Source organism: Pseudorasbora parva, chromosome 22 (assembly GCF_024679245.1).
Source record: "Pseudorasbora parva isolate DD20220531a chromosome 22, ASM2467924v1, whole genome shotgun sequence".
NCBI classification, from domain to species: domain Eukaryota; kingdom Metazoa; phylum Chordata; class Actinopteri; order Cypriniformes; family Gobionidae; genus Pseudorasbora; species Pseudorasbora parva.
The window spans coordinates 4677082-4698878 of record NC_090193.1 but is presented as its reverse complement, the minus strand read 5'-3'; the positions used below and the strand labels follow the sequence as shown (position 1 = coordinate 4698878).

At 40.1% G+C, this 21797-nt stretch overlaps 48 non-coding genes across 48 annotated transcripts; all 48 read right to left on the bottom strand.

The window, feature by feature from the left end:
- Positions 1-347: 347 nt before the first annotated feature.
- Positions 348-419, bottom strand: trnac-gca (transfer RNA cysteine (anticodon GCA)). Its single transcript has one exon. It is a non-coding gene; the product is annotated as a tRNA-Cys (tRNA).
- A 303-nt stretch (positions 420-722) lies between these two features.
- On the bottom strand, positions 723-794 carry trnac-gca (transfer RNA cysteine (anticodon GCA)). The gene has a single exon. It is a non-coding gene; the product is annotated as a tRNA-Cys (tRNA).
- Positions 795-1100: 306 nt separating this feature from the next.
- trnac-gca (transfer RNA cysteine (anticodon GCA)) lies at positions 1101-1172 on the bottom strand. Its single transcript has one exon. It is a non-coding gene; the product is annotated as a tRNA-Cys (tRNA).
- Positions 1173-1476: 304 nt separating this feature from the next.
- On the bottom strand, positions 1477-1548 carry trnac-gca (transfer RNA cysteine (anticodon GCA)). Its single transcript has one exon. It is a non-coding gene; the product is annotated as a tRNA-Cys (tRNA).
- Positions 1549-2266: 718 nt separating this feature from the next.
- Positions 2267-2338, bottom strand: trnac-gca (transfer RNA cysteine (anticodon GCA)). Its single transcript has one exon. It is a non-coding gene; the product is annotated as a tRNA-Cys (tRNA).
- A 727-nt stretch (positions 2339-3065) lies between these two features.
- trnac-gca (transfer RNA cysteine (anticodon GCA)) lies at positions 3066-3137 on the bottom strand. Its single transcript has one exon. It is a non-coding gene; the product is annotated as a tRNA-Cys (tRNA).
- A 329-nt stretch (positions 3138-3466) lies between these two features.
- Positions 3467-3538, bottom strand: trnac-gca (transfer RNA cysteine (anticodon GCA)). The gene has a single exon. It is a non-coding gene; the product is annotated as a tRNA-Cys (tRNA).
- Positions 3539-4342: 804 nt separating this feature from the next.
- Positions 4343-4414, bottom strand: trnac-gca (transfer RNA cysteine (anticodon GCA)). The gene has a single exon. It is a non-coding gene; the product is annotated as a tRNA-Cys (tRNA).
- Positions 4415-4548: 134 nt separating this feature from the next.
- On the bottom strand, positions 4549-4620 carry trnac-gca (transfer RNA cysteine (anticodon GCA)). Its single transcript has one exon. It is a non-coding gene; the product is annotated as a tRNA-Cys (tRNA).
- A 36-nt stretch (positions 4621-4656) lies between these two features.
- trnac-gca (transfer RNA cysteine (anticodon GCA)) lies at positions 4657-4728 on the bottom strand. Its single transcript has one exon. It is a non-coding gene; the product is annotated as a tRNA-Cys (tRNA).
- A 131-nt stretch (positions 4729-4859) lies between these two features.
- trnac-gca (transfer RNA cysteine (anticodon GCA)) lies at positions 4860-4931 on the bottom strand. Its single transcript has one exon. It is a non-coding gene; the product is annotated as a tRNA-Cys (tRNA).
- Positions 4932-5651: 720 nt separating this feature from the next.
- trnac-gca (transfer RNA cysteine (anticodon GCA)) lies at positions 5652-5723 on the bottom strand. Its single transcript has one exon. It is a non-coding gene; the product is annotated as a tRNA-Cys (tRNA).
- A 304-nt stretch (positions 5724-6027) lies between these two features.
- On the bottom strand, positions 6028-6099 carry trnac-gca (transfer RNA cysteine (anticodon GCA)). Its single transcript has one exon. It is a non-coding gene; the product is annotated as a tRNA-Cys (tRNA).
- A 132-nt stretch (positions 6100-6231) lies between these two features.
- trnac-gca (transfer RNA cysteine (anticodon GCA)) lies at positions 6232-6303 on the bottom strand. Its single transcript has one exon. It is a non-coding gene; the product is annotated as a tRNA-Cys (tRNA).
- A 329-nt stretch (positions 6304-6632) lies between these two features.
- Positions 6633-6704, bottom strand: trnac-gca (transfer RNA cysteine (anticodon GCA)). The gene has a single exon. It is a non-coding gene; the product is annotated as a tRNA-Cys (tRNA).
- An 836-nt stretch (positions 6705-7540) lies between these two features.
- trnac-gca (transfer RNA cysteine (anticodon GCA)) lies at positions 7541-7612 on the bottom strand. The gene has a single exon. It is a non-coding gene; the product is annotated as a tRNA-Cys (tRNA).
- Positions 7613-7744: 132 nt separating this feature from the next.
- trnac-gca (transfer RNA cysteine (anticodon GCA)) lies at positions 7745-7816 on the bottom strand. Its single transcript has one exon. It is a non-coding gene; the product is annotated as a tRNA-Cys (tRNA).
- Positions 7817-8414: 598 nt separating this feature from the next.
- On the bottom strand, positions 8415-8486 carry trnac-gca (transfer RNA cysteine (anticodon GCA)). The gene has a single exon. It is a non-coding gene; the product is annotated as a tRNA-Cys (tRNA).
- Positions 8487-8620: 134 nt separating this feature from the next.
- trnac-gca (transfer RNA cysteine (anticodon GCA)) lies at positions 8621-8692 on the bottom strand. The gene has a single exon. It is a non-coding gene; the product is annotated as a tRNA-Cys (tRNA).
- A 413-nt stretch (positions 8693-9105) lies between these two features.
- Positions 9106-9177, bottom strand: trnac-gca (transfer RNA cysteine (anticodon GCA)). Its single transcript has one exon. It is a non-coding gene; the product is annotated as a tRNA-Cys (tRNA).
- Positions 9178-9480: 303 nt separating this feature from the next.
- On the bottom strand, positions 9481-9552 carry trnac-gca (transfer RNA cysteine (anticodon GCA)). The gene has a single exon. It is a non-coding gene; the product is annotated as a tRNA-Cys (tRNA).
- Positions 9553-9858: 306 nt separating this feature from the next.
- trnac-gca (transfer RNA cysteine (anticodon GCA)) lies at positions 9859-9930 on the bottom strand. The gene has a single exon. It is a non-coding gene; the product is annotated as a tRNA-Cys (tRNA).
- A 304-nt stretch (positions 9931-10234) lies between these two features.
- trnac-gca (transfer RNA cysteine (anticodon GCA)) lies at positions 10235-10306 on the bottom strand. Its single transcript has one exon. It is a non-coding gene; the product is annotated as a tRNA-Cys (tRNA).
- A 718-nt stretch (positions 10307-11024) lies between these two features.
- Positions 11025-11096, bottom strand: trnac-gca (transfer RNA cysteine (anticodon GCA)). The gene has a single exon. It is a non-coding gene; the product is annotated as a tRNA-Cys (tRNA).
- A 727-nt stretch (positions 11097-11823) lies between these two features.
- trnac-gca (transfer RNA cysteine (anticodon GCA)) lies at positions 11824-11895 on the bottom strand. The gene has a single exon. It is a non-coding gene; the product is annotated as a tRNA-Cys (tRNA).
- Positions 11896-12224: 329 nt separating this feature from the next.
- Positions 12225-12296, bottom strand: trnac-gca (transfer RNA cysteine (anticodon GCA)). The gene has a single exon. It is a non-coding gene; the product is annotated as a tRNA-Cys (tRNA).
- Positions 12297-12615: 319 nt separating this feature from the next.
- On the bottom strand, positions 12616-12687 carry trnac-gca (transfer RNA cysteine (anticodon GCA)). Its single transcript has one exon. It is a non-coding gene; the product is annotated as a tRNA-Cys (tRNA).
- A 413-nt stretch (positions 12688-13100) lies between these two features.
- Positions 13101-13172, bottom strand: trnac-gca (transfer RNA cysteine (anticodon GCA)). The gene has a single exon. It is a non-coding gene; the product is annotated as a tRNA-Cys (tRNA).
- Positions 13173-13306: 134 nt separating this feature from the next.
- On the bottom strand, positions 13307-13378 carry trnac-gca (transfer RNA cysteine (anticodon GCA)). The gene has a single exon. It is a non-coding gene; the product is annotated as a tRNA-Cys (tRNA).
- Positions 13379-13414: 36 nt separating this feature from the next.
- On the bottom strand, positions 13415-13486 carry trnac-gca (transfer RNA cysteine (anticodon GCA)). Its single transcript has one exon. It is a non-coding gene; the product is annotated as a tRNA-Cys (tRNA).
- Positions 13487-13650: 164 nt separating this feature from the next.
- On the bottom strand, positions 13651-13722 carry trnac-gca (transfer RNA cysteine (anticodon GCA)). Its single transcript has one exon. It is a non-coding gene; the product is annotated as a tRNA-Cys (tRNA).
- Positions 13723-13854: 132 nt separating this feature from the next.
- On the bottom strand, positions 13855-13926 carry trnac-gca (transfer RNA cysteine (anticodon GCA)). The gene has a single exon. It is a non-coding gene; the product is annotated as a tRNA-Cys (tRNA).
- A 329-nt stretch (positions 13927-14255) lies between these two features.
- Positions 14256-14327, bottom strand: trnac-gca (transfer RNA cysteine (anticodon GCA)). Its single transcript has one exon. It is a non-coding gene; the product is annotated as a tRNA-Cys (tRNA).
- Positions 14328-15163: 836 nt separating this feature from the next.
- Positions 15164-15235, bottom strand: trnac-gca (transfer RNA cysteine (anticodon GCA)). The gene has a single exon. It is a non-coding gene; the product is annotated as a tRNA-Cys (tRNA).
- A 132-nt stretch (positions 15236-15367) lies between these two features.
- trnac-gca (transfer RNA cysteine (anticodon GCA)) lies at positions 15368-15439 on the bottom strand. Its single transcript has one exon. It is a non-coding gene; the product is annotated as a tRNA-Cys (tRNA).
- Positions 15440-16037: 598 nt separating this feature from the next.
- Positions 16038-16109, bottom strand: trnac-gca (transfer RNA cysteine (anticodon GCA)). Its single transcript has one exon. It is a non-coding gene; the product is annotated as a tRNA-Cys (tRNA).
- Positions 16110-16243: 134 nt separating this feature from the next.
- On the bottom strand, positions 16244-16315 carry trnac-gca (transfer RNA cysteine (anticodon GCA)). Its single transcript has one exon. It is a non-coding gene; the product is annotated as a tRNA-Cys (tRNA).
- A 413-nt stretch (positions 16316-16728) lies between these two features.
- On the bottom strand, positions 16729-16800 carry trnac-gca (transfer RNA cysteine (anticodon GCA)). Its single transcript has one exon. It is a non-coding gene; the product is annotated as a tRNA-Cys (tRNA).
- A 303-nt stretch (positions 16801-17103) lies between these two features.
- On the bottom strand, positions 17104-17175 carry trnac-gca (transfer RNA cysteine (anticodon GCA)). Its single transcript has one exon. It is a non-coding gene; the product is annotated as a tRNA-Cys (tRNA).
- A 306-nt stretch (positions 17176-17481) lies between these two features.
- On the bottom strand, positions 17482-17553 carry trnac-gca (transfer RNA cysteine (anticodon GCA)). Its single transcript has one exon. It is a non-coding gene; the product is annotated as a tRNA-Cys (tRNA).
- A 304-nt stretch (positions 17554-17857) lies between these two features.
- trnac-gca (transfer RNA cysteine (anticodon GCA)) lies at positions 17858-17929 on the bottom strand. The gene has a single exon. It is a non-coding gene; the product is annotated as a tRNA-Cys (tRNA).
- A 718-nt stretch (positions 17930-18647) lies between these two features.
- Positions 18648-18719, bottom strand: trnac-gca (transfer RNA cysteine (anticodon GCA)). Its single transcript has one exon. It is a non-coding gene; the product is annotated as a tRNA-Cys (tRNA).
- Positions 18720-19446: 727 nt separating this feature from the next.
- Positions 19447-19518, bottom strand: trnac-gca (transfer RNA cysteine (anticodon GCA)). The gene has a single exon. It is a non-coding gene; the product is annotated as a tRNA-Cys (tRNA).
- A 329-nt stretch (positions 19519-19847) lies between these two features.
- Positions 19848-19919, bottom strand: trnac-gca (transfer RNA cysteine (anticodon GCA)). The gene has a single exon. It is a non-coding gene; the product is annotated as a tRNA-Cys (tRNA).
- A 319-nt stretch (positions 19920-20238) lies between these two features.
- trnac-gca (transfer RNA cysteine (anticodon GCA)) lies at positions 20239-20310 on the bottom strand. The gene has a single exon. It is a non-coding gene; the product is annotated as a tRNA-Cys (tRNA).
- A 397-nt stretch (positions 20311-20707) lies between these two features.
- trnac-gca (transfer RNA cysteine (anticodon GCA)) lies at positions 20708-20779 on the bottom strand. The gene has a single exon. It is a non-coding gene; the product is annotated as a tRNA-Cys (tRNA).
- Positions 20780-20913: 134 nt separating this feature from the next.
- trnac-gca (transfer RNA cysteine (anticodon GCA)) lies at positions 20914-20985 on the bottom strand. The gene has a single exon. It is a non-coding gene; the product is annotated as a tRNA-Cys (tRNA).
- A 511-nt stretch (positions 20986-21496) lies between these two features.
- Positions 21497-21568, bottom strand: trnac-gca (transfer RNA cysteine (anticodon GCA)). The gene has a single exon. It is a non-coding gene; the product is annotated as a tRNA-Cys (tRNA).
- Positions 21569-21797: the final 229 nt, after the last annotated feature.

The following is a 21797-nucleotide window of genomic DNA, read 5'->3' as shown; positions in this document are numbered from 1 at the left end:
CTTGATCTGCAGTCAAATGCTCTACCAGTGAGCTATACCCCCTTTCTTGAAAACCATTTAAATAAATAAAAAAAAATCTTTGTTTTAAACAAGCCTGACATATCGCAAGCACAATGGAGATATGTCTGGCTTGTCTGAAAGTAGGCTAGTATGAAAGTACCAGAGAACATGTCAAAGGGGGCATCCGGATTTGAGCCGGAGACCTCTTGATCTGCAGTCAAATGCTCTAGCACTGAGCTATACCCCCTTTCTGAAAAACCATATCTCGAAACACAATTTAGATATTTCTGTCTTGTCGAAAAGTAGGCTAGTATAAATGCACCACAGAACAGATTAGGTCAGGCTAAAGGGGGCATCCGGATTTGAACCGGAGACCTCTTGATCTGCAGTCAAATGCTCTACCACTGAGCTATACCCCCTTTCTTGAAAACTATTTAAAAAAATTAAAAAATCTTTGTTTTAAACAAGCCTGACATATCGCAAGCACAATAGAGATATGTCTGTTTTGTCTGAAAGTAGGCTAGTATGAAAGTACCAGAGAACATGTCAAAGGCGGCATCCGGATTTGAGCCGGAGACCTCTTGATCTGCAGTCAAATGCTCTACCACTGAGCTATACCCCCTTTCTGGAAAACCATATCTCGAAACACAATTTAGATATTTCTGTCTTGTCGAAAAGTAGGCTAGTATAAATGCACCACAGAACAGATAAGGACAGGCTAAAGGGGGCATCCGGATTTGAACCGGAGACCTCTTGATCTGCAGTCAAATGCTCTACCACTGAGCTATACCCCCTTTCTTGAAAACCATTTAAATACATTTAAAAAAAATCTTTGTTTTAAACAAGCCTAACATATCGCAAGCACAATGGAGATATGTCTGGCTTGTCTGAAAGTAGGCTAGTATAAAAGTACCAGAGAACATGTCAAAGGGGGCATCCGGATTTGAGCCGGAGACCTCTTGATCTGCAGTCAAATGCTCTAGCACTGAGCTATACCCCCTTTCTGAAAAACCATATCTCGAAACACAATTTAGATATTTCTGTCTTGTCGAAAAGTAGGCTAGTATAAATGCACCACAGAACAGATTAGGTCAGGCTAAAGGGGGCATCCGGATTTGAACCGGAGACCTCTTGATCTGCAGTCAAATGCTCTACCACTGAGCTATACCCCCTTTCTTGAAAACTATTTAAATAAAATTAAAAAATCTTTGTTTTAAACAAGCCTGACATATCGCAAGCACAATAGAGGTATGGCTGTTTTGTCTGAAAGTAGGCTAGTATGAAAGTACCAGAGAACATGTCAAAGGCGGCATCCGGATTTGAGCCGGAGATCTCTTGATCTGCAGTCAAATGCTCTACCACTGAGCTATACCCCCTTTCTGGAAAACCATATCTCGAAACACAATTTAGATATTTCTGTCTTGTCGAAAAGTAGGCTAGTATAAATGCACCACAGAACAGATTAGGACAGGCTAAAGGGGGCATCCGGATTTGAACCGGAGACCTCTTGATCTGCAGTCAAATGCTCTACCACTGAGCTATACCCCCTTTCTTGAAAACCATTTAAATACATTTAAAAAAAATCTTTGTTTTAAACAAGCCTAACATATCGCAAGCACAATGGAGATATGTCTGGCTTGTCTGAAAGTAGGCTAGTATAAAAGTACCAGAGAACATGTCAAAGGGGGCATCCGGATTTGAACAGGAGACCTCTTGATCTGCAGTCAAATGCTCTACCACTGAGCTATACTCCCTTTCTTGAAAACCATTTAAATACATTTAAAAAAAATCTTTGTTTTAAACAAGCCTAACATATCGCAAGCACAATGGAGATATGTCTGGCTTGTCTGAAAGTAGGCTAGTATAAAAGTACCAGAGAACATGTCAAAGGGGGCATCCAGATTTGAACCGGAGACCTCTTGATCTGCAGTCAAATGCTCTACCACTGAGCTATACCCCATTTCTGGAAAATCCTATCTCGAAAGACAAGTGAGATATGTCTGGCTTTTCTGAAAGTAGGCTGGTATAAATGAACCACAGAACAGATTTGTTCAAGCTGAAGGGGGCATCCACATTTGAACCGGAGACCTCTTGATCTGCAGTCAAATGCTCTACCACTGAGCTATACCCCCTTTCTGGAAAACCATTTAAATAAATTTAAAAAAAACCTTTGTTTTAAACAAGCCTGACATATCGCAAGCACAATTAAGATATGTCTGGCTTGTCTGAAAGTAGGCTAGTATAAAAGTGCCAGAGAACATGTCAAAGGGGGCATCCGGATTTGAACCGGAGACCTCTTGATCTGCAGTCAAATGCTCTACCACTGAGCTATACCCCCTTCCTTTTAAACTATTTAAATAAATTATAAAATCTTTGTTTTAAACAAGCCTGACATATAGCAAGCAGAAATGACATATGTCTGGTTTGTCTGAAAGTAGGCTAGTATAAAAGCAGCAGAGAACATGTCAAAGGGGGCATCCGGATTTGAACCGGAGACCTCTTGATCTGCTGTCAAATGCTCTACCACTGAGCTATACCCCCTTTCTTGAAAACCATTTAAATAAATAAAAAAAAAATCTTTGTTTTAAACAAGCCTGACATATCGCAAGCACAAGTGAGATATGTCTGGCTTGTCTGAATGTAGGCTAGTACAAAAGTACCAGAAAACATGGCAAAGGGGGCATCCGGATTTGAACCGGAGACCTGTTGAGCTGCAGTCAAATGCTCTACCCCTGAGCTATACCCCCTTTCTAGAAAGCCACTTACATAAATAATTAAATAAATCTTTGAATGAAACACAATTTAGATATGTATGGCTTGTCTGAAAGTAGGCTAGTATAAAAGTACCAGAGAACATGTCAAAGGGGGCCTCCGGATTTGAACGGAGACCTCTTGATCTGCAGTCAAATGCTCTACCACTGAGCTATACCCCATTTCTTGAAAACTATTTAAATAAATTTAAAAAATCTTTGTTTTAAACAAGCCTGACATATAGAAAGCACAAATGACATATGTCTGGTTTGTCTGAAAGTAGGCTAGTATAAAAGTACCAGAGAATATGTCAAAGGGGGCATCCGGATTTGAACCGGAGACCTCTTGATCTGCAGTCAAATGCTCTACCCCTGAGCTATACCCCCTCTCTGGAAAGTTACCTAAATAAATAATTAAATAAATCTTTGAATGAAACACAATTTAGATATCTATGCCTTGTCTGAAAGTAGGCTGGTATAAATGAACCACATGACAGATTAGGTCAAGCTAAAGGGGGCATCTGGATTAGAACCGGGGACCTCTTGATCTGCAGTCAAATGCTCTACCACTGAGCTATACCCCCTTTCTTGAAAACTAGTTAAATAAATTAAAAAAATCTTTGTTATCAACAAGCCTGACATTTAGCAAGCACAAATGACATATGTCTGGTTTGTTTGAAAGTAGGCTAGAATAAAAGTACCAGAGAACATGTCAAAGGGGGCATCCGGATTTGAACCGGAGACCTCTTGATCTGCAGTCAAATGCTCTACCACTGAGCTATACCCCCTTTTTTGAAAACTATTTAAATAAAATTAAAAAATCTTTGTTTTAAACAAGCCTGACATATAGCAAGCACAATTAAGATATGTCTGGCTTGTCTGAATGTAGGCTAGTACAAAAGTACCAGAAAACATGGCAAAGGGGGCATCCGGATTTGAACTGGAGACCTCTTGATCTGCAGTCAAATGCTCTACCCCTGAGCTATACCCCCTTTCTGGAAAGCCACTTACATAAATAATTAAATAAATCTTTGAATGAAACACAATTTAGATATGTATGGCTTGTCTGAAAGTAGGCTAGTATAAAAGTACCAGAGAACATGTCAAAGGGGGCATCCAGATTTGAACCGGAGACCTCTTGAGCTGCAGTCAAATGCTCTACCACTGAGCTATACCCCCTTTCTTTCAGTATAAAAGTACCAGAGAACATGTCAAAGGGGGCATCCGGATTTGAACCGGAGACCTCTTGACCTGCAGTCAAATGCTCTACCAGTGAGCTATACCCCCTTTCTTGAAAACCATTTAAATAAATTTAAAAAAAATCTTTGTTTTAAACAAGCCTGACATATCGCAAGCACAATGGGGATATGTCTGGCTTGTCTGAAAGTAGGCTAGTATGAAAGTACCAGAGAACATGTCAAGGGGGCATCCGGATTTGAGCCGGAGACCTCTTGATGTGCAGTCAAATGCTCTACCACTGAGCTATACCCCCTTTCAGAAAAACCATATCTCGAAACACAATTTAGATATTTCTGTCTTGTCGAAAAGTAGGCTAGTATAAATGCACCACAGAACAGATTAGGTCAGGCTAAAGGGGGCATCCGGATTTGAACCGGAGACCTCTTGATCTGCAGTCAAATGCTCTACCACTGAGCTATACCCCCTTTCTTGAAAACCATTTAAATACATTTAAAAAAAATCTTTGTTTTAAACAAGCCTAACATATCGCAAGCACAATGGAGATATGTCTGGCTTGTCTGAAAGTAGGCAAGTATAAAAGTACCAGAGAACATGTCAAAGGGGGCATCCGGATTTGAACCGGAGACCTCTTGATCTGCAGTCAAATGCTCTACCATTGAGCTATACCCCCTTTCTTTTAGTACAAAAGTACCAGAGAACATGTCAAAGGGGGCATCCGGATTTGAACCGGAGACCTCTTGATCTGCAGTCAAATGCTCTACCACTGAGCTATACCCCCTTCCTTTTAAACTATTTAAATAAATTATAAAATCTTTGTTTTAAACAAGCCTGACATATAGCAAGCACAAATGACATATGTCTGGTTTGTCTGAAAGTAGGCTAGTATAAAAGCAGCAGAGAACATGTCAAAGGGGGCATCCGGATTTGAACCGGAGACCTCTTGATCTGCAGTCAAATGCTCTACCACTGAGCTATACCCCCTTTCTTGAAAACCATTTAAATAAATAAAAAAAAATATTTGTTTTAAACAAGCCTGACATATCGCAAGCACAAGTGAGATATGTCTGGCTTGTCTGAATGTAGGCTAGTACAAAAGTACCAGAAAACATGGCAAAGGGGGCATCCGGATTTGAACCGGAGACCTGTTGATCTGCAGTCAAATGCTCTACCCCTGAGCTATACCCCCTTTCTGGAAAGCCACTTACATAAATAATTAAATAAATCTTTGAATGAAACACAATTTAGATATGTATGGCTTGTCTGAAAGTAGGCTAGTATAAAAGTACCAGAGAACATGTCAAAGGGGGCATCCGGATTTGAACGGAGACCTCTTGATCTGCAGTCAAATGCTCTACCACTGAGCTATACCCCCTTTCTGGAAAGCTACCTAAATAAATAATTAAATAAATCTTTGAATGAAACACAATTTAGATATCTATGGCTTGTCTGAAAGTAGGCTGGTATAAATGAACCACATGACAGATTAGGTCAAGCTAAAGGGGGCATCTGGATTAGAACTGGGGACCTCTTGATCTGCAGTCAAATGCTCTACCACTGAGCAATACCCCCTTTCTTGAAAACTAGTTAAATAAATTAAAAAAATATTTGTTATCAACAAGCCTGACATTTAGCAAGCACAAATGACATATGTCTGGTTTGTTTGAAAGTAGGCTAGAATAAAAGTACCAGAGAACATGTCAAAGGGGGCATCCGGATTTGAACCGGAGACCTCTTGATCTGCAGTCAAATGCTCTACCACTGAGCTATACCCCCTTTCTGGAAAACTTTTTAAATAAAATTAAAAAATCTTTGTTTTAAACAAGCCTGACATATCGCAAGCACAATAGAGATATGTCTGGCTTGTCTGAAAGTAGGCTAGTATAAAAGTACCAGAGAACATGTCAAAGGGGGAATCCAGATTTGAACCGGAGACCTCTTGATCTGCAGTCAAATGCTCTACCACTCAGCTATACCCCCTTTCTGGAAAATCCTATCTCGAAAGACAAGTGAGATATGTCTGGCTTGTCTGAAAGTAGGCTGGTATAAATGAACCACAGAACAGATTTGTTCAAGCTGAAGGGGGCATCCGGATTTGAACCGGAGACCTCTTGATCTGCAGTCAAATGCTCTACCACTGAGCTATACCCCCTTTCTTGAAAACTATTTAAATAAATTTAAAAAATCTTTGTTTTAAACAAGCCTGACATATAGAAAGCACAAATGACATATGTCTGGTTTGTCTGAAAGTAGGCTAGTATAAAAGTACCAGAGAACATGTCAAAGGGGGCATCCGGATTTGAACCGGAGACCTCTTGATCTGCAGTCAAATGCTCTACCCCTGAGCTATACCCCCTCTCTGGAAAGCTAACTAAATAAATAATTAAATAAATCTTTGAATGAAACACAATTTAGATGTCTATGGCTTGTCTGAAAGTAGGCTGGTATAAATGAACCACATGACAGATTAGGTCAAGCTAAAGGGGGCATCTGGATTAGAACCGGGGACCTCTTGATCTGCAGTCAAATGCTCTACCACTGAGCTATACCCCCTTTCTTGAAAACTAGTTAAATAAATTAAAAAAATCTTTGTTATCAACAAGCCTGACATTTAGCAAGCACAAATGACATATGTCTGGTTTGTTTGAAAGTAGGCTAGAATAAAAGTACCAGAGAACATGTCAAAGGGGGCATCCGGATTTGAACCGGAGACCTCTTGATCTGCAGTCAAATGCTCTACCACTGAGCTATACCCCCTTTCTTGAAAACTATTTAAATAAAATTAAAAAATCTTTGTTTTAAACAAGCCTGACATATAGCAAGCACAAGTGAGATATGTCTGGCTTGTCTGAATGTAGGCTAGTACAAAAGTACCAGAAAACATGGCAAAGGGGGCATCCGTATTTGAACTGGAGACCTCTTGATCTGAAGTCAAATGCTCTACCCCTCAGCTAAACCCCCTTTCTGGAAAGCCACTTACATAAATATTTAAATAAATCTTTGAATGAAACACAATTTAGATATGTATGGCTTGTCTGAAAGTAGGCTAGTATAAAAGTACCAGAGAACATGTCAAAGGGGGCATCCGGATTTCAACGGAGACCTCTTGATCTGCAGTCAAATGCTCTACCACTGAGCTATACCCCCTTTCTTTTAGTATAAAAGTACCAGAGAACATGTCAAAGGGGGCATCCGGATTTGAACCGGAGACCTCTTGATCTGCAGTCAAATGCTCTACCAGTGAGCTATACCCCCTTTCTTGAAAACCATTTAAATAAATAAAAAAAAAATCTTTGTTTTAAACAAGCCTGACATATCGCAAGCACAATGGAGATATGTCTGGCTTGTCTGAAAGTAGGCTAGTAAGAAAGTACCAGAGAACATGTCAAAGGGGGCATCCGGATTTGAGCCGGAGACCTCTTGAGCTGCAGTCAAATTCTCTACCACTGAGCTATACCCCCTTTCTTGAAAACTATTTAAATAAATTTTAAAAATATTTGTTTTAAACAAGCCTGACATATAGAAAGCACAAATGACATATGTCTGGTTTGTCTGAAAGTAGGCTAGTATAAAAGTACCAGAGAACATGTCAAAGGGGGCATCCGGATTTGAACCGGGGACCTCTTGATCTGCAGTCAAATGCTCTACCACTGAGCTATACCCCCTTTCTTGAAAACTAGTTAAATAAATTAAAAAAATCTTTGTTATCAACAAGCCTGACATTTAGCAAGCACAAATGACATATGTCTGGTTTGTTTGAAAGTAGGCTAGAATAAAAGTACCACAGAACATGTCAAAGGGGGCATCCGGATTTGAACCGGAGACCTCTTGATCTGCAGTCAAATGCTCTACCACTGAGCTATACCCCCTTTTTTGAAAACTATTTAAGAAAAATTAAAAAATCTTTGTTTTAAACAAGCCTGACATATAGCAAGCACAAGTGAGATATGTCTGGCTTGTCTGAATGTAGGCTAGTACAAAAGTACCAGAAAACATGGCAAAGGGGGCATCCGGATTTGAACTGGAGACCTCTTGATCTGCAGTCAAATGCTCTACCCCTGAGCTATACCCCCTTTCTAGAAAGCCACTTACATAAATAATTAAATAAATCTTTGAATGAAACACAATTTAGATATGTATGGCTTGTCTGAAAGTAGGCTAGTATAAAAGTACCAGAGAACATGTCAAAGGGGGCATCCGGATTTGAACGGAGACCTCTTGATCTGCAGTCAAATGCTCTACCACTGAGCTATACCCCCTTTCTTTTAGTATAAAAGTACCAGAGAACATGTCAAAGGCGGCATCCGGATTTGAGCCGGAGACCTCTTGATCTGCAGTCAAATGCTCTACCACTGAGCTATACCCCCTTTCTGGAAAACCATATCTCGAAACACAATTTAGATATTTCTGTCTTGTCGAAAAGTAGGCTAGTATAAATGCACCACAGAACAGATTAGGTCAGGCTAAAGGGGGCATCCGGATTTGAACCGGAGACCTCTTGATCTGCAGTCAAATGCTCTACCACTGAGCTATACCCCCTTTCTTGAAAACCATTTAAATACATTTAAAAAAAATCTTTGTTTTAAACAAGCCTAACATATCGCAAGCACAATGGAGATATGTCTGGCTTGTCTGAAAGTAGGCTAGTATAAAAGTACCAGAGAACATGTCAAAGGGGGCATCCGGATTTGAACCAGAGACCTCTTGATCTGCAGTCAAATGCTCTACCACTGAGCTATACCCCCTTTCTTTTAGTATAAAAGTACCAGAGAACATTTCAAAGGGGGCATCCGGATTTGAACCGGAGACCTCTTGATCTGCAGTCAAATGCTCTACCAGTGAGCTATACCCCCTTTCTTGAAAACCATTTAAATAAATAAAAAAAAATCTTTGTTTTAAACAAGCCTGACATATCGCAAGCACAATGGAGATATGTCTGGCTTGTCTGAAAGTAGGCTAGTATGAAAGTACCAGAGAACATGTCAAAGGGGGCATCCGGATTTGAGCCGGAGACCTCTTGATCTGCAGTCAAATGCTCTAGCACTGAGCTATACCCCCTTTCTGAAAAACCATATCTCGAAACACAATTTAGATATTTCTGTCTTGTCGAAAAGTAGGCTAGTATAAATGCACCACAGAACAGATTAGGTCAGGCTAAAGGGGGCATCCGGATTTGAACCGGAGACCTCTTGATCTGCAGTCAAATGCTCTACCACTGAGCTATACCCCCTTTCTTGAAAACTATTTAAAAAAATTAAAAAATCTTTGTTTTAAACAAGCCTGACATATCGCAAGCACAATAGAGATATGTCTGTTTTGTCTGAAAGTAGGCTAGTATGAAAGTACCAGAGAACATGTCAAAGGCGGCATCCGGATTTGAGCCGGAGACCTCTTGATCTGCAGTCAAATGCTCTACCACTGAGCTATACCCCCTTTCTGGAAAACCATATCTCGAAACACAATTTAGATATTTCTGTCTTGTCGAAAAGTAGGCTAGTATAAATGCACCACAGAACAGATAAGGACAGGCTAAAGGGGGCATCCGGATTTGAACCGGAGACCTCTTGATCTGCAGTCAAATGCTCTACCACTGAGCTATACCCCCTTTCTTGAAAACCATTTAAATACATTTAAAAAAAATCTTTGTTTTAAACAAGCCTAACATATCGCAAGCACAATGGAGATATGTCTGGCTTGTCTGAAAGTAGGCTAGTATAAAAGTACCAGAGAACATGTCAAAGGGGGCATCCGGATTTGAGCCGGAGACCTCTTGATCTGCAGTCAAATGCTCTAGCACTGAGCTATACCCCCTTTCTGAAAAACCATATCTCGAAACACAATTTAGATATTTCTGTCTTGTCGAAAAGTAGGCTAGTATAAATGCACCACAGAACAGATTAGGTCAGGCTAAAGGGGGCATCCGGATTTGAACCGGAGACCTCTTGATCTGCAGTCAAATGCTCTACCACTGAGCTATACCCCCTTTCTTGAAAACTATTTAAATAAAATTAAAAAATCTTTGTTTTAAACAAGCCTGACATATCGCAAGCACAATAGAGGTATGGCTGTTTTGTCTGAAAGTAGGCTAGTATGAAAGTACCAGAGAACATGTCAAAGGCGGCATCCGGATTTGAGCCGGAGATCTCTTGATCTGCAGTCAAATGCTCTACCACTGAGCTATACCCCCTTTCTGGAAAACCATATCTCGAAACACAATTTAGATATTTCTGTCTTGTCGAAAAGTAGGCTAGTATAAATGCACCACAGAACAGATTAGGACAGGCTAAAGGGGGCATCCGGATTTGAACCGGAGACCTCTTGATCTGCAGTCAAATGCTCTACCACTGAGCTATACCCCCTTTCTTGAAAACCATTTAAATACATTTAAAAAAAATCTTTGTTTTAAACAAGCCTAACATATCGCAAGCACAATGGAGATATGTCTGGCTTGTCTGAAAGTAGGCTAGTATAAAAGTACCAGAGAACATGTCAAAGGGGGCATCCGGATTTGAACAGGAGACCTCTTGATCTGCAGTCAAATGCTCTACCACTGAGCTATACTCCCTTTCTTGAAAACCATTTAAATACATTTAAAAAAAATCTTTGTTTTAAACAAGCCTAACATATCGCAAGCACAATGGAGATATGTCTGGCTTGTCTGAAAGTAGGCTAGTATAAAAGTACCAGAGAACATGTCAAAGGGGGCATCCAGATTTGAACCGGAGACCTCTTGATCTGCAGTCAAATGCTCTACCACTGAGCTATACCCCATTTCTGGAAAATCCTATCTCGAAAGACAAGTGAGATATGTCTGGCTTTTCTGAAAGTAGGCTGGTATAAATGAACCACAGAACAGATTTGTTCAAGCTGAAGGGGGCATCCACATTTGAACCGGAGACCTCTTGATCTGCAGTCAAATGCTCTACCACTGAGCTATACCCCCTTTCTGGAAAACCATTTAAATAAATTTAAAAAAACCCTTTGTTTTAAACAAGCCTGACATATCGCAAGCACAATTAAGATATGTCTGGCTTGTCTGAAAGTAGGCTAGTATAAAAGTGCCAGAGAACATGTCAAAGGGGGCATCCGGATTTGAACCGGAGACCTCTTGATCTGCAGTCAAATGCTCTACCACTGAGCTATACCCCCTTCCTTTTAAACTATTTAAATAAATTATAAAATCTTTGTTTTAAACAAGCCTGACATATAGCAAGCAGAAATGACATATGTCTGGTTTGTCTGAAAGTAGGCTAGTATAAAAGCAGCAGAGAACATGTCAAAGGGGGCATCCGGATTTGAACCGGAGACCTCTTGATCTGCTGTCAAATGCTCTACCACTGAGCTATACCCCCTTTCTTGAAAACCATTTAAATAAATAAAAAAAAAATCTTTGTTTTAAACAAGCCTGACATATCGCAAGCACAAGTGAGATATGTCTGGCTTGTCTGAATGTAGGCTAGTACAAAAGTACCAGAAAACATGGCAAAGGGGGCATCCGGATTTGAACCGGAGACCTGTTGAGCTGCAGTCAAATGCTCTACCCCTGAGCTATACCCCCTTTCTAGAAAGCCACTTACATAAATAATTAAATAAATCTTTGAATGAAACACAATTTAGATATGTATGGCTTGTCTGAAAGTAGGCTAGTATAAAAGTACCAGAGAACATGTCAAAGGGGGCCTCCGGATTTGAACGGAGACCTCTTGATCTGCAGTCAAATGCTCTACCACTGAGCTATACCCCATTTCTTGAAAACTATTTAAATAAATTTAAAAAATCTTTGTTTTAAACAAGCCTGACATATAGAAAGCACAAATGACATATGTCTGGTTTGTCTGAAAGTAGGCTAGTATAAAAGTACCAGAGAATATGTCAAAGGGGGCATCCGGATTTGAACCGGAGACCTCTTGATCTGCAGTCAAATGCTCTACCCCTGAGCTATACCCCCTCTCTGGAAAGTTACCTAAATAAATAATTAAATAAATCTTTGAATGAAACACAATTTAGATATCTATGCCTTGTCTGAAAGTAGGCTGGTATAAATGAACCACATGACAGATTAGGTCAAGCTAAAGGGGGCATCTGGATTAGAACCGGGGACCTCTTGATCTGCAGTCAAATGCTCTACCACTGAGCTATACCCCCTTTCTTGAAAACTAGTTAAATAAATTAAAAAAATCTTTGTTATCAACAAGCCTGACATTTAGCAAGCACAAATGACATATGTCTGGTTTGTTTGAAAGTAGGCTAGAATAAAAGTACCAGAGAACATGTCAAAGGGGGCATCCGGATTTGAACCGGAGACCTCTTGATCTGCAGTCAAATGCTCTACCACTGAGCTATACCCCCTTTTTTGAAAACTATTTAAATAAAATTAAAAAATCTTTGTTTTAAACAAGCCTGACATATAGCAAGCACAATTAAGATATGTCTGGCTTGTCTGAATGTAGGCTAGTACAAAAGTACCAGAAAACATGGCAAAGGGGGCATCCGGATTTGAACTGGAGACCTCTTGATCTGCAGTCAAATGCTCTACCCCTGAGCTATACCCCCTTTCTGGAAAGCCACTTACATAAATAATTAAATAAATCTTTGAATGAAACACAATTTAGATATGTATGGCTTGTCTGAAAGTAGGCTAGTATAAAAGTACCAGAGAACATGTCAAAGGGGGCATCCAGATTTGAACCGGAGACCTCTTGATCTGCAGTCAAATGCTCTACCACTGAGCTATACCCCCTTTCTTTCAGTATAAAAGTACCAGAGAACATGTCAAAGGGGGCATCCGGATTTGAACCGGAGACCTCTTGACCTGCAGTCAAATGCTCTACCAGTGAGCTATACCCCCTTTCTTGAAAACCATTTAAATAAATTTAAAAAAAATCTTTGTTTTAAACAAGCCTGACATATCGCAAGCACAATGGGGATATGTCTGGCTTGTCTGAAAGTAGGCTAGTATGAAAGTACCAGAGAACATGTCAAGGGGGCATCCGGATTTGAGCCGGAGACCTCTTGATGTGCAGTCAAATGCTCTACCACTGAGCTATACCCCCTTTCAGAAAAACCATATCTCGAAACACAATTTAGATATTTCTGTCTTGTCGAAAAGTAGGCTAGTATAAATGCACCACAGAACAGATTAGGTCAGGCTAAAGGGGGCATCCGGATTTGAACCGGAGACCTCTTGATCTGCAGTCAAATGCTCTACCACTGAGCTATACCCCCTTTCTTGAAAACCATTTAAATACATTTAAAAAAAATCTTTGTTTTAAACAAGCCTAACATATCGCAAGCACAATGGAGATATGTCTGGCTTGTCTGAAAGTAGGCAAGTATAAAAGTACCAGAGAACATGTCAAAGGGGGCATCCGGATTTGAACCGGAGACCTCTTGATCTGCAGTCAAATGCTCTACCATTGAGCTATACCCCCTTTCTTTTAGTACAAAAGTACCAGAGAACATGTCAAAGGGGGCATCCGGATTTGAACCGGAGACCTCTTGATCTGCAGTCAAATGCTCTACCACTGAGCTATACCCCCTTCCTTTTAAACTATTTAAATAAATTATAAAATCTTTGTTTTAAACAAGCCTGACATATAGCAAGGAGAAATGACATATGTCTCGAAAGACAAGTGAGATATGTCTGGCTTGTCTGAAAGTAGGCTGGTATAAATGAACCACAGAACAGATTTGTTCAAGCTGAAGGGGGCATCCGGATTTGAACCGGAGACCTCTTGATCTGCAGTCAAATGCTCTACCACTGAGCTATACCCCCTTTCTTGAAAACTATTTAAATAAATTTAAAAAATCTTTGTTTTAAACAAGCCTGACATATAGAAAGCACAAATGACATATGTCTGGTTTGTCTGAAAGTAGGCTAGTATAAAAGTACCAGAGAACATGTCAAAGGGGGCATCCGGATTTGAACCGGAGACCTCTTGATCTGCAGTCAAATGCTCTACCCCTGAGCTATACCCCCTCTCTGGAAAGCTAACTAAATAAATAATTAAATAAATCTTTGAATGAAACACAATTTAGATGTCTATGGCTTGTCTGAAAGTAGGCTGGTATAAATGAACCACATGACAGATTAGGTCAAGCTAAAGGGGGCATCTGGATTAGAACCGGGGACCTCTTGATCTGCAGTCAAATGCTCTACCACTGAGCTATACCCCCTTTCTTGAAAACTAGTTAAATAAATTAAAAAAATCTTTGTTATCAACAAGCCTGACATTTAGCAAGCACAAATGACATATGTCTGGTTTGTTTGAAAGTAGGCTAGAATAAAAGTACCAGAGAACATGTCAAAGGGGGCATCCGGATTTGAACCGGAGACCTCTTGATCTGCAGTCAAATGCTCTACCACTGAGCTATACCCCCTTTCTTGAAAACTATTTAAATAAAATTAAAAAATCTTTGTTTTAAACAAGCCTGACATATAGCAAGCACAAGTGAGATATGTCTGGCTTGTCTGAATGTAGGCTAGTACAAAAGTACCAGAAAACATGGCAAAGGGGGCATCCGGATTTGAACTGGAGACCTCTTGATCTGAAGTCAAATGCTCTACCCCTCAGCTAAACCCCCTTTCTGGAAAGCCACTTACATAAATATTTAAATAAATCTTTGAATGAAACACAATTTAGATATGTATGGCTTGTCTGAAAGTAGGCTAGTATAAAAGTACCAGAGAACATGTCAAAGGGGGCATCCGGATTTCAACGGAGACCTCTTGATCTGCAGTCAAATGCTCTACCACTGAGCTATACCCCCTTTCTTTTAGTATAAAAGTACCAGAGAACATGTCAAAGGGGGCATCCGGATTTGAACCGGAGACCTCTTGATCTGCAGTCAAATGCTCTACCAGTGAGCTATACCCCCTTTCTTGAAAACCATTTAAATAAATAAAAAAAAAATCTTTGTTTTAAACAAGCCTGACATATCGCAAGCACAATGGAGATATGTCTGGCTTGTCTGAAAGTAGGCTAGTAAGAAAGTACCAGAGAACATGTCAAAGGGGGCATCCGGATTTGAGCCGGAGACCTCTTGAGCTGCAGTCAAATTCTCTACCACTGAGCTATACCCCCTTTCTTGAAAACTATTTAAATAAATTTTAAAAATATTTGTTTTAAACAAGCCTGACATATAGAAAGCACAAATGACATATGTCTGGTTTGTCTGAAAGTAGGCTAGTATAAAAGTACCAGAGAACATGTCAAAGGGGGCATCCGGATTTGAACCGGGGACCTCTTGATCTGCAGTCAAATGCTCTACCACTGAGCTATACCCCCTTTCTTGAAAACTAGTTAAATAAATTAAAAAAATCTTTGTTATCAACAAGCCTGACATTTAGCAAGCACAAATGACATATGTCTGGTTTGTTTGAAAGTAGGCTAGAATAAAAGTACCACAGAACATGTCAAAGGGGGCATCCGGATTTGAACCGGAGACCTCTTGATCTGCAGTCAAATGCTCTACCACTGAGCTATACCCCCTTTTTTGAAAACTATTTAAGAAAAATTAAAAAATCTTTGTTTTAAACAAGCCTGACATATAGCAAGCACAAGTGAGATATGTCTGGCTTGTCTGAATGTAGGCTAGTACAAAAGTACCAGAAAACATGGCAAAGGGGGCATCCGGATTTGAACTGGAGACCTCTTGATCTGCAGTCAAATGCTCTACCCCTGAGCTATACCCCCTTTCTAGAAAGCCACTTACATAAATAATTAAATAAATCTTTGAATGAAACACAATTTAGATATGTATGGCTTGTCTGAAAGTAGGCTAGTATAAAAGTACCAGAGAACATGTCAAAGGGGGCATCCGGATTTGAACGGAGACCTCTTGATCTGCAGTCAAATGCTCTACCACTGAGCTATACCCCCTTTCTTTTAGTATAAAAGTACCAGAGAACATGTCAAAGGCGGCATCCGGATTTGAGCCGGAGACCTCTTGATCTGCAGTCAAATGCTCTACCACTGAGCTATACCCCCTTTCTGGAAAACCATATCTCGAAACACAATTTAGATATTTCTGTCTTGTCGAAAAGTAGGCTAGTATAAATGCACCACAGAACAGATTAGGTCAGGCTAAAGGGGGCATCCGGATTTGAACCGGAGACCTCTTGATCTGCAGTCAAATGCTCTACCACTGAGCTATACCCCCTTTCTTGAAAACCATTTAAATACATTTAAAAAAAATCTTTGTTTTAAACAAGCCTAACATATCGCAAGCACAATGGAGATATGTCTGGCTTGTCTGAAAGTAGGCTAGTATAAAAGTACCAGAGAACATGTCAAAGGGGGCATCCGGATTTGAACCAGAGACCTCTTGATCTGCAGTCAAATGCTCTACCACTGAGCTATACCCCCTTTCTTTTAGTATAAAAGTACCAGAGAACATTTCAAAGGGGGCATCCGGATTTGAACCGGAGACCTCTTGATCTGCAGTCAAATGCTCTACCAGTGAGCTATACCCCCTTTCTTGAAAACCATTTAAATAAATAAAAAAAAATCTTTGTTTTAAACAAGCCTGACATATCGCAAGCACAATGGAGATATGTCTGGCTTGTCTGAAAGTAGGCTAGTATGAAAGTACCAGAGAACATGTCAAAGGGGGCATCCGGATTTGAGCCGGAGACCTCTTGATCTGCAGTCAAATGCTCTAGCACTGAGCTATACCCCCTTTCTGAAAAACCATATCTCGAAACACAATTTAGATATTTCTGTCTTGTCGAAAAGTAGGCTAGTATAAATGCACCACAGAACAGATTAGGTCAGGCTAAAGGGGGCATCCGGATTTGAACCGGAGACCTCTTGATCTGCAGTCAAATGCTCTACCACTGAGCTATACCCCCTTTCTTGAAAACTATTTAAAAAAATTAAAAAATCTTTGTTTTAAACAAGCCTGACATATCGCAAGCACAATAGAGATATGTCTGTTTTGTCTGAAAGTAGGCTAGTATGAAAGTACCAGAGAACATGTCAAAGGCGGCATCCGGATTTGAGCCGGAGACCTCTTGATCTGCAGTCAAATGCTCTACCACTGAGCTATACCCCCTTTCTGGAAAACCATATCTCGAAACACAATTTAGATATTTCTGTCTTGTCGAAAAGTAGGCTAGTATAAATGCACCACAGAACAGATAAGGACAGGCTAAAGGGGGCATCCGGATTTGAACCGGAGACCTCTTGATCTGCAGTCAAATGCTCTACCACTGAGCTATACCCCCTTTCTTGAAAACCATTTAAATACATTTAAAAAAAATCTTTGTTTTAAACAAGCCTAACATATCGCAAGCACAATGGAGATATGTCTGGCTTGTCTGAAAGTAGGCTAGTATAAAAGTACCAGAGAACATGTCAAAGGGGGCATCCGGATTTGAGCCGGAGACCTCTTGATCTGCAGTCAAATGCTCTAGCACTGAGCTATACCCCCTTTCTGAAAAACCATATCTCGAAACACAATTTAGATATTTCTGTCTTGTCGAAAAGTAGGCTAGTATAAATGCACCACAGAACAGATTAGGTCAGGCTAAAGGGGGCATCCGGATTTGAACCGGAGACCTCTTGATCTGCAGTCAAATGCTCTACCACTGAGCTATACCCCCTTTCTTGAAAACTATTTAAATAAAATTAAAAAATCTTTGTTTTAAACAAGCCTGACATATCGCAAGCACAATAGAGGTATGGCTGTTTTGTCTGAAAGTAGGCTAGTATGAAAGTACCAGAGAACATGTCAAAGGCGGCATCCGGATTTGAGCCGGAGATCTCTTGATCTGCAGTCAAATGCTCTACCACTGAGCTATACCCCCTTTCTGGAAAACCATATCTCGAAACACAATTTAGATATTTCTGTCTTGTCGAAAAGTAGGCTAGTATAAATGCACCACAGAACAGATTAGGACAGGCTAAAGGGGGCATCCGGATTTGAACCGGAGACCTCTTGATCTGCAGTCAAATGCTCTACCACTGAGCTATACCCCCTTTCTTGAAAACCATTTAAATACATTTAAAAAAAATCTTTGTTTTAAACAAGCCTAACATATCGCAAGCACAATGGAGATATGTCTGGCTTGTCTGAAAGTAGGCTAGTATAAAAGTACCAGAGAACATGTCAAAGGGGGCATCCGGATTTGAACAGGAGACCTCTTGATCTGCAGTCAAATGCTCTACCACTGAGCTATACTCCCTTTCTTGAAAACCATTTAAATACATTTAAAAAAAATCTTTGTTTTAAACAAGCCTAACATATCGCAAGCACAATGGAGATATGTCTGGCTTGTCTGAAAGTAGGCTAGTATAAAAGTACCAGAGAACATGTCAAAGGGGGCATCCAGATTTGAACCGGAGACCTCTTGATCTGCAGTCAAATGCTCTACCACTGAGCTATACCCCATTTCTGGAAAATCCTATCTCGAAAGACAAGTGAGATATGTCTGGCTTTTCTGAAAGTAGGCTGGTATAAATGAACCACAGAACAGATTTGTTCAAGCTGAAGGGGGCATCCACATTTGAACCGGAGACCTCTTGATCTGCAGTCAAATGCTCTACCACTGAGCTATACCCCCTTTCTGGAAAACCATTTAAATAAATTTAAAAAAACCCTTTGTTTTAAACAAGCCTGACATATCGCAAGCACAATTAAGATATGTCTGGCTTGTCTGAAAGTAGGCTAGTATAAAAGTGCCAGAGAACATGTCAAAGGGGGCATCCGGATTTGAACCGGAGACCTCTTGATCTGCAGTCAAATGCTCTACCACTGAGCTATACCCCCTTCCTTTTAAACTATTTAAATAAATTATAAAATCTTTGTTTTAAACAAGCCTGACATATAGCAAGCAGAAATGACATATGTCTGGTTTGTCTGAAAGTAGGCTAGTATAAAAGCAGCAGAGAACATGTCAAAGGGGGCATCCGGATTTGAACCGGAGACCTCTTGATCTGCTGTCAAATGCTCTACCACTGAGCTATACCCCCTTTCTTGAAAACCATTTAAATAAATAAAAAAAAAATCTTTGTTTTAAACAAGCCTGACATATCGCAAGCACAAGTGAGATATGTCTGGCTTGTCTGAATGTAGGCTAGTACAAAAGTACCAGAAAACATGGCAAAGGGGGCATCCGGATTTGAACCGGAGACCTGTTGAGCTGCAGTCAAATGCTCTACCCCTGAGCTATACCCCCTTTCTAGAAAGCCACTTACATAAATAATTAAATAAATCTTTGAATGAAACACAATTTAGATATGTATGGCTTGTCTGAAAGTAGGCTAGTATAAAAGTACCAGAGAACATGTCAAAGGGGGCCTCCGGATTTGAACGGAGACCTCTTGATCTGCAGTCAAATGCTCTACCACTGAGCTATACCCCATTTCTTGAAAACTATTTAAATAAATTTAAAAAATCTTTGTTTTAAACAAGCCTGACATATAGAAAGCACAAATGACATATGTCTGGTTTGTCTGAAAGTAGGCTAGTATAAAAGTACCAGAGAATATGTCAAAGGGGGCATCCGGATTTGAACCGGAGACCTCTTGATCTGCAGTCAAATGCTCTACCCCTGAGCTATACCCCCTCTCTGGAAAGTTACCTAAATAAATAATTAAATAAATCTTTGAATGAAACACAATTTAGATATCTATGCCTTGTCTGAAAGTAGGCTGGTATAAATGAACCACATGACAGATTAGGTCAAGCTAAAGGGGGCATCTGGATTAGAACCGGGGACCTCTTGATCTGCAGTCAAATGCTCTACCACTGAGCTATACCCCCTTTCTTGAAAACTAGTTAAATAAATTAAAAAAATCTTTGTTATCAACAAGCCTGACATTTAGCAAGCACAAATGACATATGTCTGGTTTGTTTGAAAGTAGGCTAGAATAAAAGTACCAGAGAACATGTCAAAGGGGGCATCCGGATTTGAACCGGAGACCTCTTGATCTGCAGTCAAATGCTCGACCACTGAGCTATACCCCCTTTTTTGAAAACTATTTAAATAAAATTAAAAAATCTTTGTTTTAAACAAGCCTGACATATAGCAAGCACAATTAAGATATGTCTGGCTTGTCTGAATGTAGGCTAGTACAAAAGTACCAGAAAACATGGCAAAGGGGGCATCCGGATTTGAACTGGAGACCTCTTGATCTGCAGTCAAATGCTCTACCCCTGAGCTATACCCCCTTTCTGGAAAGCCACTTACATAAATAATTAAATAAATCTTTGAATGAAACACAATTTAGATATGTATGGCTTGTCTGAAAGTAGGCTAGTATAAAAGTACCAGAGAACATGTCAAAGGGGGCATCCAGATTTGAACCGGAGACCTCTTGATCTGCAGTCAAATGCTCTACCACTGAGCTATACCCCCTTTCTTTCAGTATAAAAGTACCAGAGAACATGTCAAAGGGGGCATCCGGATTTGAACCGGAGACCTCTTGACCTGCAGTCAAATGCTCTACCAGTGAGCTATACCCCCTTTCTTGAAAACATTTAAATAAATAAATAAAAAATCTTTGTTTTAAACAAGCCTGACATATCGCAAGCACAATAGAGATATGTCTGTTTTGTCTGAAAGTACCAGAGAACATGTCAAAGGCGGCATCCGGATTTGAGCCGGAGACCTCTTGATCTGCAGTCAAATGCTCTACCACTGAGCTATACCCCCTTTCTGGAAAACCATATCTCGAAACACAATTTAGATATTTCTGTCTTGTCGAAAAGTAGGCTAGTATAAATGCACCACAGAACAGATTAGGAAAGGCTAAAGGGGGCATCCGGATTTGAACCGGAGACCTCTTGATCTGCAGTCAAATGCTCTACCACTGAGCTATACCCCCTTTCTTGAAAACCATTTAAATACATTTAAAAAAAATCTTTGTTTTAAACAAGCCTAACATATCGCAAGCACAATGGAGATATGTCTGGCTTGTCTGAAAGTAGGCTAGTATAAAAGTACCAGAGAACATGTCAAAGGGGGCATCCGGATTTGAACCGGAGACCTCTTGATCTGCAGTCAAATGCTCTACCACTGAGCTATACTCCCTTTCTTGAAAACCATTTAAATACATTTAAAAAAAAATCTTTGTTTTAAACAAGCCTAACATATCGCAAGCACAATGGAGATATGTCTGGCTTGTCTGAAAGTAGGCTAGTATAAAAGTACCAGAGAACATGTCAAAGGGGGCATCCAGATTTGAACCGGAGACCTCTTGATCTGCAGTCAAATGCTCTACCACTGAGCTATACCCCATTTCTGGAAAATCCTATCTCGAAAGACAAGTGAGATATGTCTGGCTTTTCTGAAAGTAGGCTGGTATAAATGAACCACAGAACAGATTTGTTCAAGCTGAAGGGGGCATCCGCATTTGAACCGGAGACCTCTTGATCTGCAGTCAAATGCTCTACCACTGAGCTATACCCCCTTTCTTGAAAACAAGTTAAATAAATTAAAAAAATCTTTGTTTTAAACAAGCCATACATTTAGCAAGCACAAATGACATATGTCTGGTTTGTTTGAAAGTAGGCTAGAATAAAAGTACCAGAGAACATGTCAAAGGGGGCATCCGGATTTGAACCGGAGACCTCTTGATCTGCAGTCAAATGCTCTACCACTGAGCTATACCCCCTTTTTTGAAAACCATTTAAATAAAATTAAAAAATCTTTGTTTTAAACAAGCCTGACATATAGCAAGCACAAGTGAGATATGTCTGGCTTGTCTGAATGTAGGCTAGTACAAAAGTACCAGAAAACATGGCAAAGGGGGCATCCGGATTTGAACTGGAGACCTCTTGATCTGCAGTCAAATGCTCTACCCCTGAGCTATACCCCCTTTCTGGAAAGCCACTTACATAAAT